The 17,338-nt window shown below is 48.6% G+C and overlaps 2 long non-coding RNA genes across 5 annotated transcripts in view; one reads left to right on the forward strand and one right to left on the reverse strand.

The window, feature by feature from the left end:
* LOC147596445 (uncharacterized) overlaps positions 1-17,338 on the reverse strand; it is a 130,142-nt gene that overhangs the window by 111,122 nt on the left and 1,682 nt on the right. The window contains exons 1-3 of one of the 4 annotated variants that reach the window (XR_015261462.1): positions 8,386-8,882; positions 7,728-7,938; positions 5,994-6,041 (exon numbers count right to left, since the gene is read on the reverse strand). This is a non-coding gene — a long non-coding RNA (uncharacterized LOC147596445). Of the gene's footprint in view, positions 1-5,993; positions 6,042-7,727; positions 8,352-8,385; positions 8,883-17,338 lie in introns of those variants that run through there. The other 3 variants (XR_015261460.1, XR_015261461.1, XR_015261459.1) reach the window with 3 other exon arrangements.
* Positions 2,306-5,846, forward strand: LOC147596446 (uncharacterized). Its single transcript, XR_015261463.1, has 2 exons — positions 2,306-2,724; positions 5,317-5,846. It is a non-coding gene; the product is annotated as an uncharacterized LOC147596446 (long non-coding RNA).

The following is a 17,338-nucleotide window of genomic DNA, read 5'->3' on the forward strand; positions in this document are numbered from 1 at the left end:
CGAGCGGCACCCGAACTGGTGTTTATTTAAAACTGGGGGGTGGGGCGGGGGGCTGTTTGCGACCCCCGCCACGCCTGCCCTACCCTTTTTCCGCACCCCTCCGCGGAACTTGCGCCCGGGAGAGCGTCCCCATCCCCGGTCTCCCGCCGAGGAGCCGGGGGTGGGAAACGCCCGGAGCTTTGGCGAGGTGGAGGGGTGTGTGGAAGGCGGCGTGGTGCCATCGCTGGGCTCCCCTCCCTCCCCCCCCCACGACAGCCCCCGCCGGGCTGTCCGTCCGTCCGTCTGTCCGTCTGTCTGCCTGTCACGGGCGCTGCCACTTGCCCCGAGCGTGGGAATGGGAGCGCCCAGCCGTTCACATCTCCTGCGCGCCGTTTAACGGAATCAATTAGGCAAGACAGACCCTCCGCTTACCCCCACACCCCTCCTTCTTCTCCTCCTTTCTTTTTTTTTTTTTTTTTTTTGTCAGGTCTATATACGTCCTAATTATTTCGGTTTGGGATGCCAGAGCTGTTTCCCGGATAGATCTGATCATCCTTGAACAAAAAGAGAGGAGTCGCACACGTGGGTTTTGGAGTAAATGTCACTTTCATTTCCAATGCTGGGCGCAGAGTAAGACACAGAACATTTTTTAACACTTTGACAAGGGGGGAGGCGATCTCGTCTCCATCATGTCTTTCTGCTTCAGTAGCTTCCTCAAGGAAACCCTCTCGGAACAGAGAAGCATCTGTGCTCGCGTTTTGAATAGAAGAATAAAAATCGGCCATCACTTTTTTTTTTTCCATCTTTGTGCAGCTCCGCCGAGTTCTCAGTAGATATAAATTATTAAGCTTGCCTGCACTTCAGTGTAAACTTTTCCTGAAAGCCCGCTTTCATATTATTTGAAATAAACCCCGATGCTTTGTCTCAGATGCACACAGACAGATTTTGGGTTGGCTTGTTGTTTTGGGTTTTTTTTGTGGTGGTTTGTTTTTTCTTTTTTTTCTTCCCTCAGTTCAGTCCACAGTGTTTCATCACCACCACCGTCATCTTCAGCATCACCAACCACCACTTCCTATTTTTAAGGCCATTTCATTGCAAGGAGTCACTTTGCAAAATGAAACTCAGCGTTTCCAAATAGCTTTCTAAGAGAGAAAAAAAAAAAAAAAAAACAAACTCAAAACAATATCCTCTCAGCCCAGGTGGCTGGTCTGGGTTTGTCTTTACTTGTTTACCCAACAGCAAGAGTTGCAGATGCATTGTTTACCGTCCCTGCCAGCTCCTCTGTCTGTCTGTCCGTCCGGTGCCATCTGACAACTTCGTGTTTTGGAGCGGCTATGCCATTTGGTTTCCTCCACGCCCACCTTCGGCTGCAAAAACGCCAGATTTCGCAGGCGTTCCTGACCTTTCTCGGTTTTTACTCTCTCTGGCGGTAGCCTTGCATTTTCACGCGCTGTACGATGATCTTGAAGGAGTTTTTACTTTCGGTTATCTAGCTTTATGAAGACCAAAACACTCATACAGCTAGATAACCAAAGATAACAACTCGCTTCCCTCAAAGCTTTTTTTTTTTTAATTATTATTATTTTTTCAGTCCTTGCTAGAAATCCAGATTCTTTCTAGCAAACAGGCGTGTTGTTTCCTCCGAGAGTGTAAAATATTCATCCTTTTATGCAACCGTGCCCCGGTTTGTGTGTCTCTGCGTATCTGCGGCTAGTAACATCCAAAAGAGATCTGTTGCCTTCAAAGTTTATTCCGAACTTTTTTTTTTTTTTTTTCCCTTTCAGCCCGTGATCACCGTCAGCGGCGGCCAACAATTCGTCTGTTAATACCCGAAAATAAAACCAGCTATTAAGGCGCGTCAAGCTGCGTGGAGGGTGAGAAAGCATCCATCCCTTCGCAGGCCTCTATTTGCATTGTAAATCGCTTCGTTTCTCACGAAAGGCTCTTTAGCCTCTATAAAGATGTAAAGCCATCGGCAATTTCCAGCGCGGTGCGAGGAGGAGGAAGGAAGCAAAAAAAAAAAAAAAATTCCCATTTCGGTAGAAAGTGACAAGATGCTTCGAGGACGCGGCTCCTGATCCCTTTCGGTTATGCACGGCGGAGAGGTTTTTACCAAATGGTGGCGGCTTGGTTGCAAATATTGCGTGCGTGTATGGGGTTTTTAATTTTTTAGGGGTTTTTTTTTTTTTTTTTTTTGAGGGGTTGTGGGTGGGTGGGGGGGAGGGAAGATCCTGGCTTTCTCGGGGCTCCTAGAGCTGGGGAGGAGAAGGCGGAGGCGGTCTCGCCGGCTTGCTGCTGCCCCCGGTCTGAAAGAAGGAGAAAAGGGCCATCACTGGAGGGGCTGGCACTGCCGAAAAGCGGGCCAGCCCGGCAAGGTCAGAGGTCCTGGACCGCGGGGAGACCGAGGGGGTGATGATGTCATCACCAGAAACCTCAAGTACAGGCGGCTACCGGTACGCGCGGGGGCCTGGCCCCGCATCCTCCTCCTCCTCCTCCTCCTCCTCCTCCTCCTCCTCCTGCGCTGCCGGCGGCGGGGGGACCCGCCCGCCCGGTGCCCAGCGGCGGGATGAAGGCTCGCTCGGAGGACGGACAGAAGCCCCTTCCAGACCCAGGGAGCGCCCCTGCCCTCGTCTCCCTCCCCCTCAGTCCCCCCGCGCCCCGGCAGCCCCCGCTCCTGCAGAGGGATGCGGGGCGCTTCGCTGTGGCCTTGCCTTCCGCGGCCGCGGACCGGCTCTGCGCTACGCAGTGAGTCGATGTGTAATTACAGTGACCATTTGCTCTGCGCTGTCCATGTGTGTGCGTGGTTTGTTTTTTTCTTTTTCTCTTTTTTTTTTTTTTTTTTTTTCTTAAATGGCTCCGCATCTCGGTGCTGTGTCACTCCTACAGAGATTTGCAGGTATTTACACCGGGATGGCTCTGCAAGGCGTTTTCCCTCTTTCGGCAAAGCTGCGAGCAGCAGTCTCGGTGTATGTTACAGCATTTGTACCCCTCCTCCCCTCTCCCTTCATCCCTGCATCCCTCCATCCTTCCATCCTTGCATCCCTCCATCCCTCCCAGCCTGCCTGTGCCTCTGTGTTAGGATGCAACACAGGTGGACGATGCAGCAATATTTATCTAAGGCCATCTATCATCTGGCGAAATGCCTTAATAAAAACGCTGGTTTATCGTTTATTTTTATTAACCTCATACTTAGAGCGGAGAAATGCGTGCTGACGTTGTTCGAGGAACCGATGGAGGCAAGTCTTTCTAAACTGCCAGAATGCCTTATGCACAGTTTTAGGATTTCAGTCTTTGCCTCCCTCCCCCCTCCCACCCCCCCAAAAAGAACATTATACCTTGAATTATTTAACAGCATCATTTGTATAGAATTTTTCAAAGTCCAGAGTGCAAACATGAAAGGTCTCCCGAGCATACGCGGTACGATGGGTCTTCTCACCGAGATCTACCATATTTGCTGCTGAAATCACTAAACGCGCTCCCGCATGCTGCAGTCGGTGTAGGATGCACGCTGGAAAATTCAGCACAGGCAGGATGTGGACTGCCCTTGCGCTCAAGGAATGACGACTTAAAATTCATGCTGCTGCCGCTCTTGCAAGGGGCAAAAATAAACCATAACACACCGAGCTCGGTGTGACCCGTGGCCACAGCATGCCACGCTGCATTTAAATACGCGCGTTTGTGAGTTAACCTGCGTTCGCATATGTTGCTGGGTTTGGGGGGGACGGAATGTTTAAATCTGTGGAGCTAAGCTGAAGTTGCTGCTGCTGTGTATCGGCTACACGGCCCGCTTGCGTGATACAGCGTGCGTGTGCATCCGGAACCGTGTGTACATGTGTCAGCCTGGGTGCGTGTGTATGTGTTTGTGTCCAGATGTCTGTGTAGGTGTACGTGGTCACACTGTAAAATGACAGCTGTCTCAACCAGTCCATTTTTATCACAAGTTAGTATGACAAAAGCATGAAAATGGGGAAGCAACCCCATTTGCCAGACAAGGCCCCAAATTCAGAAGTAACGTGTATACACTGCTTGTTTGCCAAACCTCAAATTCAGCAGCGATATTACTAACGAGGCTGCTTGCTCCTGCTTTCAGACTCTCTCTCTTTGAAACTAAGCATTTGTTTTTGTAAACAGGTATCAGATACCATGGCGTAGGGGGACGCTACGATTTACCACCTGTGCTCAGTACCTGAGAGACGGAGGAGCTAATTGTGCCTGTGCCCTTTGTGGAAAACACACAGCCTGGCACAAAACCGGTTAGAATTCTTAGAATTCTGCGTTATTAGTCACCGAGCTTCTTCATTACCTCCAGGCTGTGCAGGCACAACAGGGACGACCAAACCAGACATCTGATGCATCCAGAGACACGCGATCATCGTGACATTATGTAAAATTCTAATGAGCTTTTCTGAATTGGCAGATAGACAGAAAGATGATGTGGTTGGTTTTTTTTCTTTTTCTTTTTCTTTTTTTTTTTTTTTTTTCTGGCAGGAGCTAGAGGCAGCAGTGCATGTGTTGCACTTGGCAGGCTTGTGAGCTGGTGCATCGAATTATTTCAGTAAGGGGCACGAAACTGCAAGTGCTCCTTGTGGGGATGCGTGCGTACATCTGTGCTTGTACAGGTATGTGTATATATAACAAACGTTAACACAGATGCGTACACACGTTAATCCATGCCTGTAAAACATGTCTCTGGATTCACAGTTCAACGCAAGGCGTGTTGCTGCAAAATGGTACATTTCAAAGATGCAAGATACATCCCTAAAACAGAGCCATGACCACCTCACCTACGCACTGACCTGGGAAGTCACTGCCACGCTCCCGTCGCGTTTTGTGGGTTCACCATTGCAGCCCAAATAAGTCAGAAGAGCAAAGATGATGACCATGACCTAGCTGCTCATTATCCGTACCGCTAATTATGTTTTCTAACTCTCTGACATCTAGCAGGGCTGCGAAACCGACCAGTGTCCTGTAAGACTTGCTCAAAAGTATTTCCTTATCCTGATTCTCACAAGAATACGTGCAGAGGTTTTAAAATGCGTTTCCGAGACTGCAGTCTTGTCTGGCACGTGGAAAGTTCAAGCAATACGCAGTTCTGAAATTGCTGCCAAAACCATCGTCTAGATTGCCAAAAGCAGCTGTTAACACTGCCTGCTTTCTTCCCATTTACATAATTGTATAAAACCTATTTATTCCAAAATCACTGTGGGAATGGTCTGTGTATTGGGAGACGGGTAATCCAAACGTGTACTTTTTCCTCCTGCCTCCCTAATAAATTCTCCACTAATGGCCTGTAGATTAGTATGTGATTGCCATGCTTGTTTTCTAATCTTTTTATAGGTCTCCAGATGGCTGTGACGTAAAGAAGAAACATCCTGCATGGATTTCTTAAGAATAAACAACCTCCACCAGCTTTAAAGAGGAAGGAAAGCCTATGGTTCCCTAGTTATCGCAATCAGAGCCCCGTCCTGATGCCAGCATCCCCACCTCCAGACAGCAGACACACAGCAGGCCCCCCCTCCACATGCCACCTAAGGAGGGTGTAGCATCACACAAATCCCCTTTTTGCACTAAATTACAGCAGAATTCACATAGATGTAAACTGCGGCACGCTGGTACAGCCCAGGCCAGCTTTTCCCGCAGAGCATCCCTGTCCTCCCAGCCAGGTAAGTCACTCAGCTGGCTCCCCATCCCATAAAGATACCTCATCGCCCCTTTTGTGGCCAAAATTTCAATTTACAGGCGACTGCAGATTACACTTCTGCTATGTTAAACGTATGGTATGCAAAGGGATATGATATCTAGCACAAGTCCGAACCACGAAAGAAAAATAAAAAACCCAGACTATCGAGAATTCAAAGTCCCGGGGGGGGTGGGGGGGGGAATTAAACCGTCAAACAGTCAGTAATTACACGTGGAAACACTGCGTGCTGCTAAATAACATGTATTCGTATCAGCAGGTAATGCATATCATACCGTCTGGCCTTTATTAAAGAAACAAAAAATTTTAAAATTACCGTTTCTTGTGATTGTCGCGCCCTGGGGTCTGTCTGCGTTGTCTACATCTGAAAAATATCCGGGGGGTGGGGGGGAAATCAAAGGATAATAATTTAAACACTTTCAGTGTTTGGTTCTTGTTAATGAAATACGTGCGAACAGGTAAAACCTAGGTGTGTTCAGAGAGCGCTGAGTACATTAACTTTTGAGATTATTGGATAAATCATTGAAACGCTTGGCTCCAGATTAAACGGGGAAATAACTGCAACTAGCCACATTTCCTGCAGATGACCTGATGTGACACAAAACAGAGATGAGTAATGCGCGCCAGTCCCTGCAGGGTTAACTGCGGTAATCAATATTTACAGGAAATAATAGGAATAATATAATTTATTACAAAAAAAAAATCTGCATGGTGATTTTTAAAGAGCTATGCTTAAAAATGAGGGTGTTATTTGGGCTGCTGATCAGAAGCGGCGGGAGCTAGGGAGGCAGGTAGAGGATTTGCATACTCTGAGCTGCCAGTTGCTTAATAAAGGATGGAGGCTCCACCTAGCCTTCAGCTCAAAACGTGCAAAACTCGTTAGCCCGGCGTTTCCCCGATGGATTTCCCGGCTCTCCCAGACGGCCGCTGTCCCGGTGCCGGGATCCTGGGAAGGCGAGCTCTGCTTGGGAGCGGGGATGGGGTCGGCAAACGCAAGGCGAGCCCCTTGTTGTCATTGCATCCTATGGGGGACACCGGCCTCAGCTGAAAACCCCGCGTTGTTGTTAATATTGTTATTAATTTCCCAGGCAGCGACCGAGTTCTGTTTGAGGGTGAAGCGGTTGGCACCCGTTTCGGGGATCCGCGCTGGACCGGAGCCGCGGAGGGATGCTGCCGGGGATTTTTGGTGGGAAGGATGTAGTGGGGCATCCCTGGACGAGCTCCCCCCGCCCCGATGACACGCGGGGCCGGGTTCCATGGGCCCTCCGGGGGCTCCAGATCGGCCGCCCCTTCTCCGACTCCCCCAAGTGTGCTCTCCTGAGCAGGGCAGGGCCGGTTCTTCCCCCCACCTCTTTTTCTCTTTTTCCCTCTATTTTTTTTTCTTTTCTCCTCCCTTACTTCTTTTTTTTTCTTTTTTTTTTTTAATTTTTAAAATTGTCTTTGTCTTTTTCTTTTTTTTTCTTTTAATTTCTTTTTCTTTTTAATTTCTCTTCCTTTTCCTCTTCTTTTTTTCTTTTTAATTTATTTTTTTCTCTTTTTTATTTTTTCTTTTTCCCCCCTTTTCCTTTTCCCCCTTCTTTTAAAAATCTCTTTTATTTTCTTTATTTTTTTTTTAACCTGGAACACGTAGAGGCTACAGGAGTTGGTTCCTATACCGCAGCCCTATGAGTTTCTTCCCGCGCCTGCACACTCCCGAGGGCACCCAGGCCTTGCCGAAAAACCTCCCCGAAAATCTTCAGCTCTCCTTTCGCTGCCGGCCTGCTGTGTAATTAACAGTCCTGGCACCTAACTGCTCCCCCCCACTCCACGACCAACAGGTTTTTTAACACAAAATCGGCTCACCGGCCTAAGCCGCCGTGTCAAGCCCTAACCCCTGCCTTGTTAACCAAATTTCTCTGGCCGGGGGCGAGTGGAAGTGGCCGGAGCCCCCACGGAGGCGACCGGATCCGGCTGCCAGGAGCCTGGGGCTCAGCATCCCCAGTTTTGTAGGGAATCCAGGGTTCGTCTATTCCACACACTCCCCACCACACAAACACCCGGCGATACTTACATTTCCTGGTCTTTTTCAGAGAAATGTTTCACCCCAGGTCGAGGGGGTGAGCCGATACTCCAGTGGCAAACAAAGATCCCCACGGACGAGCCCCCTCGGAGCCTCCCACGTCTCCAGAAATTCACATTTCCCCCTCGCCATCCCTGTTTAAAAGTGCCGCTTAGCTCCACGGTATCGTTCTTGTGCGAATGGCTCTAAAAGAGCGAGAAATCTTCCATCCAGGAAAAAAAAAAAAAACAAAACAAAACAGAGAGAGAGAGAAATGCAGAAAGTTGGCTTGGGTTTGGCTTTTTTTGTTTGTTTGTTTGTTTTCCTTTTTCCATATTGCTTCCAGCGCCCCGGAGTAGAAAGTGAAGTGTTGTATGCCAGGCTCTGCAAGTTTTTTTTTTTTTTTTTTGGGGAGGGGGGGGGTGGCCAAGGTCTAGTCCAGCCCTCTCTGCTGAGGAGGACGTGCTCTGAAATTCAACCAATTTCCCCAACGCTTTTGTTGCTGATGAACTGAAGCCCTATTGTTCATCCATTGCCACGGTCTTTTTCAGTTCCTACTATAGGTTATGCGTTGCCAGAGATAATGAATTTGCACCAAAACCTCTCACAGTCCCATTCTGACAGACGGAACAAATTAGAAATGTCTACTCTAAAGAAAAGCAACGGCTACCTTTTCCTAGAGAAGAAGGAAAGCGCACGTTTCTGTGGAAACTTAAAAAATATTGCAGCAAAGGGTCGAGTTTCCTGAGGTGTTTTTCTCCAGCTAACTTCTGCAGAACAATTTCTTCAGAGTCTTGATTTTTTTTTGGGGGGGGAGGCACTGCAACTTTGGTCCAAACCCACCAGCCGGGCAACAACGGGGGATTAAAAAAAAAAAAATAGAAAAAAAAAATCACAGCGCTGAGAAAAAAAAAAAAGCTCTCTTCCCATCCCTGCTGTCATGCAAACTTGTAGCGTGACCTCTAGTCGCTGGAAGGAGGCTGTCCTAAAGCGCTGCCGGTTCCTCCTGCCCTCTCTCCATCGCTCCGGGTATGGAAATCGCTTGAAAACGGGCCTCCAAGACACCCCCCCCCCCCCGGGAGGGGTTTTAGGGCGCGGGAAGGGGAAGTAGAGGGTGGGCTGGGAGAAGTTTGGGTGTGCTCCGGAGTGGGAGGTGTGCTGGGATGGAGAGATGGGGCAGGGATGGAGGGAGGAGGGATGGAGGATGCAGGAGGGATGCAGGAGGGATGAAGGGAGGTGGTACACGACGAGGGGACGGCAGGATGGCTCTGCTCTGCCCCTGCCCGGTGTGTATATATATATATATATTTTTTTTTTTTTTTTTTAAAGTAAAGGGTGTGGGTGTCGTTCTGGCCGCCCACTCTGGGGAGGCTTTACAAGACTTCCCAGCCCCGCGTGGGCAGGTGTCAAGGAGCGTGGGTACTGCGAGGGGTGGGGGTGTGTGGGGGGGCGAGAGGTAGGGGCGGGCGGGAGGAGGAGCGACGCTCAAAAATGAATTTATATACACATCCTGCACCTTTGCACATATATGTGTACGTGTGTGTGTGTGTATATATACATGTATGTATGGTGCCTGGTGGGTGTCCCGGTCGGAGCCGTCCCCGGGCGTGGATTTCGGCAGGGAGAGGGAGACAGGCGGACAGACCGCCGCAGCCCCCGGCACCCGGGCGTCCCCCTGCCCGCACGGCCCCCGGGGACCCGACGGACAAAGAGAGCTCTGTGAGGACCGAAAGGCGAGCCCGGAGAGAAGGGAGGGGAAAAAAAAAAAAAAGAAAGAAAAGGAAAGAGAAGGAAAGAAAAGAAAAAAAAAAAAAGAAATTATTTATAAAATTCTGCGCAGCTACCCCGGCCAGAAATACATCCGCGTTTCCACTCTCTGGCGTGGCCACTGAAGTTTAGCTAAGATGCTTCAACGGGGAGGCAGCCGGTTTGCTGCAGGTTCGGGGGAGATGCTCTGGAGCATCATACAGCAGGCTGAGAAATAAATAAATCACCACCGCCGGGAGAAAAGGAGGGAAGATCGGGTCCTGACAGAGAACACCCCCAGCTGCCCGGCCGTCGGTGACATTTCAGCCCGTGCTAAAAGTTCTCCGAGCATCATCACGCACCGCCGGGTGTGCAAAGGGAGAGAGGGGGCAGGCCAAACCGCTCCCCTCACCTCTGTACCGGTCACTTTCCGCCGCCAGACACCCAGTACCGTCTTGTACAGCTTCTCCTCCAGATGATGGGGAGAGGAGGGGAGGGGAGAGAAATCACCGCAAAGCCAGGAGCAGTGATTTTTTATTAGGAAAAATAAAAAAAAAAAAAGCTGGGATGCTTGACCCCTGCCTGTGTCATTCAGTATTTTGGGGAGAGAAGAGGAGGATTTAATTTTTTTTTTTTTTTAATGGCACGGAGTTTCCTATTTCCTGCTCGCTGCCTGATGAAGAGAAACAGCAAATAACATCCCATTAAAAAAAAAAAAATATATATTTGCAGGAGAGTGCTCGGCGGCGCTCCGGGGAGGTGGGCTTTGTTTTGGGCAAGGGGCTGCTACCAGAGCGCATTTCATCGGACAGGGGCGCGGAGAAGCGCCGAAGAGCGCGGACTGATTCTGTGCTGAGCCCCCAGCCCCGCCGTTCTCCCCCGCCCCCGCTTCACGTACGCGGTTCAGCGGTGAGGTCACGTCCAATGACGTCAGCTCGGGGCGTGCTGTGCGTCCGGCTGTATTTACATACATCAGGGAAATTAGGGCAATAATAATAATAATAATAAAAAAAAAGGAATATGCAAATCCCACTGCTCGGAGAAGAAACGGCGGATTCCCGAAGCGATCCTCCCGTAATCGCGGAAGATCCTGATTAACGGAACAAAAAATCAGGCCTCCCATCTCCTTCCAACCATCATCATCATCATCCTCAGAACGAGCACCCCCAAAAACAGCGGCGCGGGCTGGGCTGCGGGGCGGGATCCGGTCTCCATCGCCATTCTCCTCCTCCGGCTGCGGCGTCTAATATTTTTAATACTGATGCATATGTAAAGGTATATTTGCATTTTTTTTTTTCAATTTACTGAAAGTTACAGGCTATCGCTTTTCCTTTGATCCCTCTTGTCTCTCTCTCTTTTCTCTCTCTCTCTCTTTTTTTTTTTAATTACCCTCCCCCTTTCCTTTTTTTCCTGTTCCCCCGGTTTTATTTTGGCGAGGCTCTGCTATGTCTATGTTTTCACATTCGCGTCTCCTCCATGCTCCTGCTCGTACACAAAACACGCCGAACGCTAATTTCACGAGGTGTACGAGGTGCTTATTGGGTCTCAGGAGGAGCGGAGCATCTCACGGCCCTGCTCAGCTGCCGCACAGATAGCTCGAAACTGGGAGTTTGATCGCCTAATTAACTTCATATTAGGAAAAAAAAAAAACAAACAAGAAAGAAATCAGCCCCCCCCCAACGTTTTCAGGTATAAGGCGGTATAGATAATGCGTGTTTTGGGGACCGTTTCAAAAGATTTTCAAATTTTTTTTTTCGTCGCTCTATTACGGCCTGCACGCGCACTTAACGTCTGCCGTGATTTCAGGAAGCTTTTATTTCAAAATATTCTCTTAAAATATGCAGACCCCGGTACGGAGAGCTTCCTCCGAGGAAGACATTTTGTATGTTCTGCCCTAAGTGCTACGTTATTTCATGTGTTACGTTTCATTTTGACCCGTGCAGCTTTAACCCACTACCTATTTATTTACAGAAAAAGCATTTTAAAATTATTGATTTTAAAACACTGCCAATAGCGTTACATTTGCTTTATCCGAAAACCCACAGGCCTTGAATGATATCACAAAAGGTGTTAGCACATTCCGGTTTACCTGAGTGGGGAAATTCTCACAATGAAGAAGAGTAGCTTAAATCTGATTAATATTAGAAGATTATTCGTTTGTTGTGTGCTTTTTTTTTTTTAGTCCTGGCATGGTATGTTTTTGAACGAGCAACATTGTTCTGTAAAATAACAACACCCACCTATATATACACACATATTCTTTTTTTTTTCCTTAAAAAAAATCTTCCTCCTTTTTTAAATAAGTCAAAGTGCAAGCATAGATGATTAATTACACTACGAATGGCTCACCTGCATGAACGCACAGGGTAGAAGTTATCCCTCCCCAAAGACTGTCATGCATGTTTTTTTTGTTGTTGTTGTTGTTGTTTGTTTGCTTTGTTTTGGGGTTTTTGTGGATTTTTTTTTTTTTTAATAAAGACCAGAATGCCATGCTCGGTCTGTGGTACCGAGTGCCTGTTTCTCCATGTGTACACTTTATTTCTTTGCCCTTCCTTGCCGTTATTTCCAGCTCTACCTCTCTCTCCCGTTTCGCAAGCCCTGCACCCATACGTCACCCAATAAAAAGTGGTCAGATGGCTACAGGCAAAAGGGGAAAAAAAAAAAAAAAAAAAAGAAGAAGAAAACAAGCTCCAAACGGAAACCGACACCGTCACCCGTTAGGTTAGCTCTTACCTCACCTCATACAGCAACGATTCATTAGGAAAGCACCATTTTCGCACGTTTTTACCCACTGCGGGCCCGCGGACGCCGACCCATCGTCCCCCCAGCCCCCAGCCTTTAATTCGCGCACGTGCAGCCCTCTAGACCCTCATTAGCGTACGCGGAGGGGACCGCGGGGGCCTACGCCTGTTGGCGGGTCTGTCCGTCCGTCTGTCTGTCCGCATCCGCGCTCCATCTGCGCCCCCCACCCCCGCCCCGCCCCCGACGGCCGCCTCCCTCCCTTCTTCACTCCGACGGGATGGGGCGTGGGGTGTTGGGGGGGTCCGCAGCCCCTACCCCAACCGGAGCAGGGGCAGGGCTGGGGAGGTGGGGGGAGCAGCTTGAACTTGACCCCGACCGGTGGGGTAGGGACAATAAATACCGCCCGCGCCTCCCGCGCACGCGTTACCGAATATCAGCCTTTTACAGCCAAAAATACTGGCGCAGGGAATTCCGCTGCGCATGCCTGCGGCTCAGCCGGGGTGTCCAACACGGCAGCGAAGTTGGCTAAATTTGCGGATTTCGGCCCATGGTCGTTAAATAAATACTGAACACATCAAAGCGCTGACATCGCTCGGTTTGGGGTGGGCTACAGCCGCCGAGATGAGGTGGGGCGCGGGGTTGGAAAGGCATAAATGCATGAAATAGATCCACTATTTTTCCCCACTCTTATCTTTTTTTTTTTTCCCGAATGCTTTTAATACTTAGATTCCTCCGAACCCAGTATTCAGCATTTTTTACACTTAGATTTCCTCCCTCGTCTCCGCAGCCCTCCCAGTTCGCTTTCTTATCCAACCGTAAATCACCAGAAATGCGCCGATACCATCTGCACGTGAACACACACGTTTTGGCATTATTTACAAGTTACTCCAGAGGAGTGGAGATGCGGGTATAGAGGAACGTGTGGTTTTTTTTTTTCTTCTTTTTTTTTTTTTTCTTTCTGCAAGATTTAAAAACTGAAACTAGAATGGCAAACATATATTATTAGGTGAAGAAACTGGAATCTGGCAGAAGAAAAATAATTTTTCATTTTTCAATAAGAAAAAAAAAAAGATGAATTTAGAGTTTTCTGCCTACATATTAAAAAAAAAAATTCCTTACACGAAGCTTCCAGTATGGATACACCGCGCGGTACACCTTCCTTGGATATAATGAAGAAAACCCCAAAGCCGTGCCCTTGTCTCTGATCAACGACGTCTCCCCTGAGCAGAGGCAGGAAGGTAAAGACCCGGAGGAGCGGCGGGGGAAGCCGGGCCGAGAGCTGTGGTGCTTTCACACAAATTAAAAAAAAAAAATCGTTCAGCGCTGAGATTTCCGGGGAGGGGCGTACGGCGAGCCCCCTGTCAGGGGGTTCGGTGGGTACGCGGGACGCAGCCGAGGTTCCCAGCACCCTGGGTTTGGGCTTCCAGCTCCAACGACCCCCAATTTTTTTTTTTTTTCCCCCCATAATCGGCTTGCCCCCTGGCATGCAACAACCCGTTAATAAAGGCGAGATTCCAAATGCACGGTTGTGTCGCTGTTTTCCGTCAGTGCGGCCTCACGGACGGGAGCGAACCCACAGCTTTTTTTTTTTTCTTCTTTTTTTTTTTTTTTGTTTTTAATTTCGGTGGCAGCGGGGGGACAGCGACACCTACCGGTGCCGCCGAAGGCAGGGACGGGGACGGGACCCCGGCCCCGCTGTCGCACGGCTCCTTCCGACGGGAGCCGGGGCCGCTGTCCCCAAATCCTACCCCTCAGCACCACAACCTGGGCTCTGAACCACCAAAACAACAACAACAACAAAAGCTATAAAAAATAATAATAATTTTTAAAAAAGCATCCCGCGGGTGATGGGCAGCACTTCGCCGGGGAGGGGATCTTCCACGCACAAGAGGGGGAGTTGTACCCTGTCCCACCCTCTCCCCCCCCCCCCCGGCTTCCCGTGGAAATTGCCAGGATTAAAACCGGATCTCGCTCCGTGGGTTTATAAAAAACTGGGTTTACGAACCACGAAGGCGGCTGCAACTTCCCGGGGAACGGGATCTTTTCCACACATTCCTCCCTGCAAAACGGCCCCCGTTCTGTACTTAATTTGTACCGGTACTGCATGGAAAGACTTTTTTTTTTTTTTTTTTTTTTTTCTCTTCCTCGCAAGCGCTTGCTACCTGACCACAGGAAGCTTTTGCCTTTCCCTGATTCTCCCTTCCTCTTTTTAAGAAGAAGAACGGAAATGAAAGGTTTGACGTTACCGAAGGGCAGGTTTTTTTTCCAGCAGGAATGGCGGGGAGCTGGGTTGTCAGGAGGGGGATGCGCTTCCCAGAAGTTGGAGGATACGTTTGATTGGATTAACCGCCGCTTCTTTCCCCCCCTCCCCTTTTTTCTTTTTTTTTTTTTTTTGTTATTTCGGTAGTTCATTAGCCGAGCTTCCGCCAAGACAGTGTGCTGCGGTAACTGATTTTCCCAGCTTTCTTTCTAGGAATTTTGTCCCGCATCTCAACGGTCGGAGAAATGGACAACCTGGCTCTTTCGGGGGACGTTTCTTCTGCACCTGCAGGACTTCTATTTCATTTTGTCAAAAAAAAAAAAAAAATCAAACCCAACAACGTGCGAGGAAAGGCTGCGGGCGCACCATCATCAAATATTGATATAAAATTAATAACAATATATTCTGGCTGCTGTATGCAGTTGTAAAAGCGCGCGTGGCACCGGCGCAGGTTTTGGAGACCCAGGCGAGCAGACGAAACTTGGCTGTAAAATCAGAGTATTAATTAAATTATCCACCCCCTCAAAAAAAAGAAAAAAAGCATGATAAGCTCCAGGTGTTCTTAGCAAAGCTGCCTCTGCTGAAGGGCCTGGTGTTAGCTCAGCAGTGTGCTCGCTCGGAGGGGCGGGGGGCGGGGGGGAGTGTGGAAAAATAGGGATATAGGGATTCCCTGCCCCTTACTGGGTACCAGGGAGCAGCGCTTTTTGGACAACCCCAGCCCCTGCTCAGCCCCAGGGCAGACACGCGGAGCCCCTTCCCCCGACCGAGCATCGCAACGCTCCCCTCAATTTATTTTGATTTCTCCCCGGGGGAGGGGTGGGGGGAGGGCATGGCAGTTGCCCGGTCTGTCCCCCTCCCACCTCGGGGTGAGGGTGCCCCACGCGTGTCCCCTCCAGGTGATGCCGCCCCCTCGTCCGGGAGCTTCTCTTCGCGTACACATTTCCCACCCACTTCAAGAAATCCGGGGTGGGGGGGGAGGCGGAACTGGGGGGAGGAGGGAGCGGGGCGGCCACGGGTGCTGCCCCGCGCCGGGCTCCTTCGTGTCCTCCCCCTCCCCTTCGGCCCGGCGTTTCCCACCCCCTCACCTCCCCCTCCACCCATATCAGCGTGGGACGGGGTTGCCCTGAACCCCCTCCCCCGACACTTCCAGACACAGCGATTGCTCCTCCCGTTCCTGGGCTGAGGATTTATTTGGCCATTTCCCCCCCGAAATATTCATTAAAAAAAAAAAAACCCACGACTGTATCGACACCCGTCGGGGGTGACGCAGCCACAACGCGCTCGCGGACCACCCGCCCCCGATGTTTGTAATTGCTGCATCCACCACGATTTGCCAGCCATTTGCACGCCACCACTCCAAGCCTTCTCCCCTCCGCCGCGCAAATGACAGCAAAATACACCTTTTTTTTTTTTTTTTTTTTTGGCTAAAAGCTGACTGGGGCGGAGCACAGCACATCAGCAAGGCTGCGGTGTCTGCAGGGTTATGCAAGTTTCGTGTTTATACAGAGTGAAAAAAAAAAAAAAAACAGCAAAACCCGGTATTTGCCAAGGGGTTTGGGGCTTTTTACACCTTATATACACTATATCCTAATAGGCGAAACAATGTAATGTGAGATCGATATCGAAATAATAATAAAAAAAATAGTAAGAATTACGTTATATTTTAAAACAGCACTAAAGTAAAAATAAATCATTGATGCTTTAGGATGAACAAAAGAAAAAGTATTGTAAGCATTCTACATTATGTTCAGGAATTCATGCTTCAGTTTCATACCGATTTTGATGTTATTTGAAATTATTAATATAATAATCACAAACAGTTAAGTCAGACTAATCCTAAAAGTACTATTTTTTAAATTGTTAAAATAAAATTATTCCAATAACGTCGTTCATTCTAGCGAGCACGGAAACGTTTTCCTTTTAATTTACTTATTTTTAGAACAGAAATTAAAACACGTTAGAACTGACTTGCTTTCAAATCAGATTTGCTGACATTACAGCAACTGCCTGCATTTTCCTGCTGGAATGTGCCACTACCTGAAGCACGTAAAAACGAAAAAGGAAGTTCCTAGTTCCTGAAATTGCCTTTTTTTTTTTTTTTTTTTGGCTTGCTATAACCACTGTTGATGATACATGTGCTCACTTTCTCGTATGGACCATCCGTTCTCTGCTGTGTGCATCTTTCCAAACGCACTCATACCCAAGTTTACTCTTTTTCAGAACACTTCCTAGATACACTGACAACCCCACAGTGCTTTTTTTTTTTTTTTTAATAGGGGCACTCGAAAATTGTTTTTGACTTCAAAAATCAGCCCAGCTCTTTCTGGGCAGGGCAGCTCCAGCAACTTTAGGCATCGGTTGCTGTCGAGCTCTAAGAATTCCAGCGGGGAAAAAAAAAAATAGTGGATTTTTAAGCATGGAACCATCACCAAATCGGTTCTAAACCCATCGCAATGAGTGCAATTGATTTTAAAGGGGCAGAACTTGGCCCAGGTGGTCAAGTTACAAGGGTACATGGCTGTTTGTAGCTCCCAAACTCATCTCGTGGTAAACTTACACATATATATATGGCAGGTAAATACAAGGTATTCGGCTTTTTCAAAGGAATTTAAGTGGGGCGGAGGGGGATCTGCTTAAGTTAAAATCGTTTATTCTCAAATTTATTAGATTGTTGCAGTAATGCAGCTTCATGGAGCATAATTATCAGAAGAAAAAGTCTTGCCAAGAAGTTGACAACATTCAAATGAGGATAAAACATTTTAAATCCTGCCTAAATATTCCGGCGAAGAGAAAGGCTTTAATTCTATTTCCTCTGTCATTTTGTCTCCCCGAAACTCTCCTTGTGAGTGGCACACTTGTTTCTCTGAGCAAAAAA

Source organism: Chlamydotis macqueenii, chromosome Z (genome assembly GCF_036417535.1).
Source record: "Chlamydotis macqueenii isolate bChlMac1 chromosome Z, bChlMac1.mat, whole genome shotgun sequence".
Classification (NCBI taxonomy): Eukaryota; Metazoa; Chordata; class Aves; order Otidiformes; family Otididae; genus Chlamydotis; species Chlamydotis macqueenii.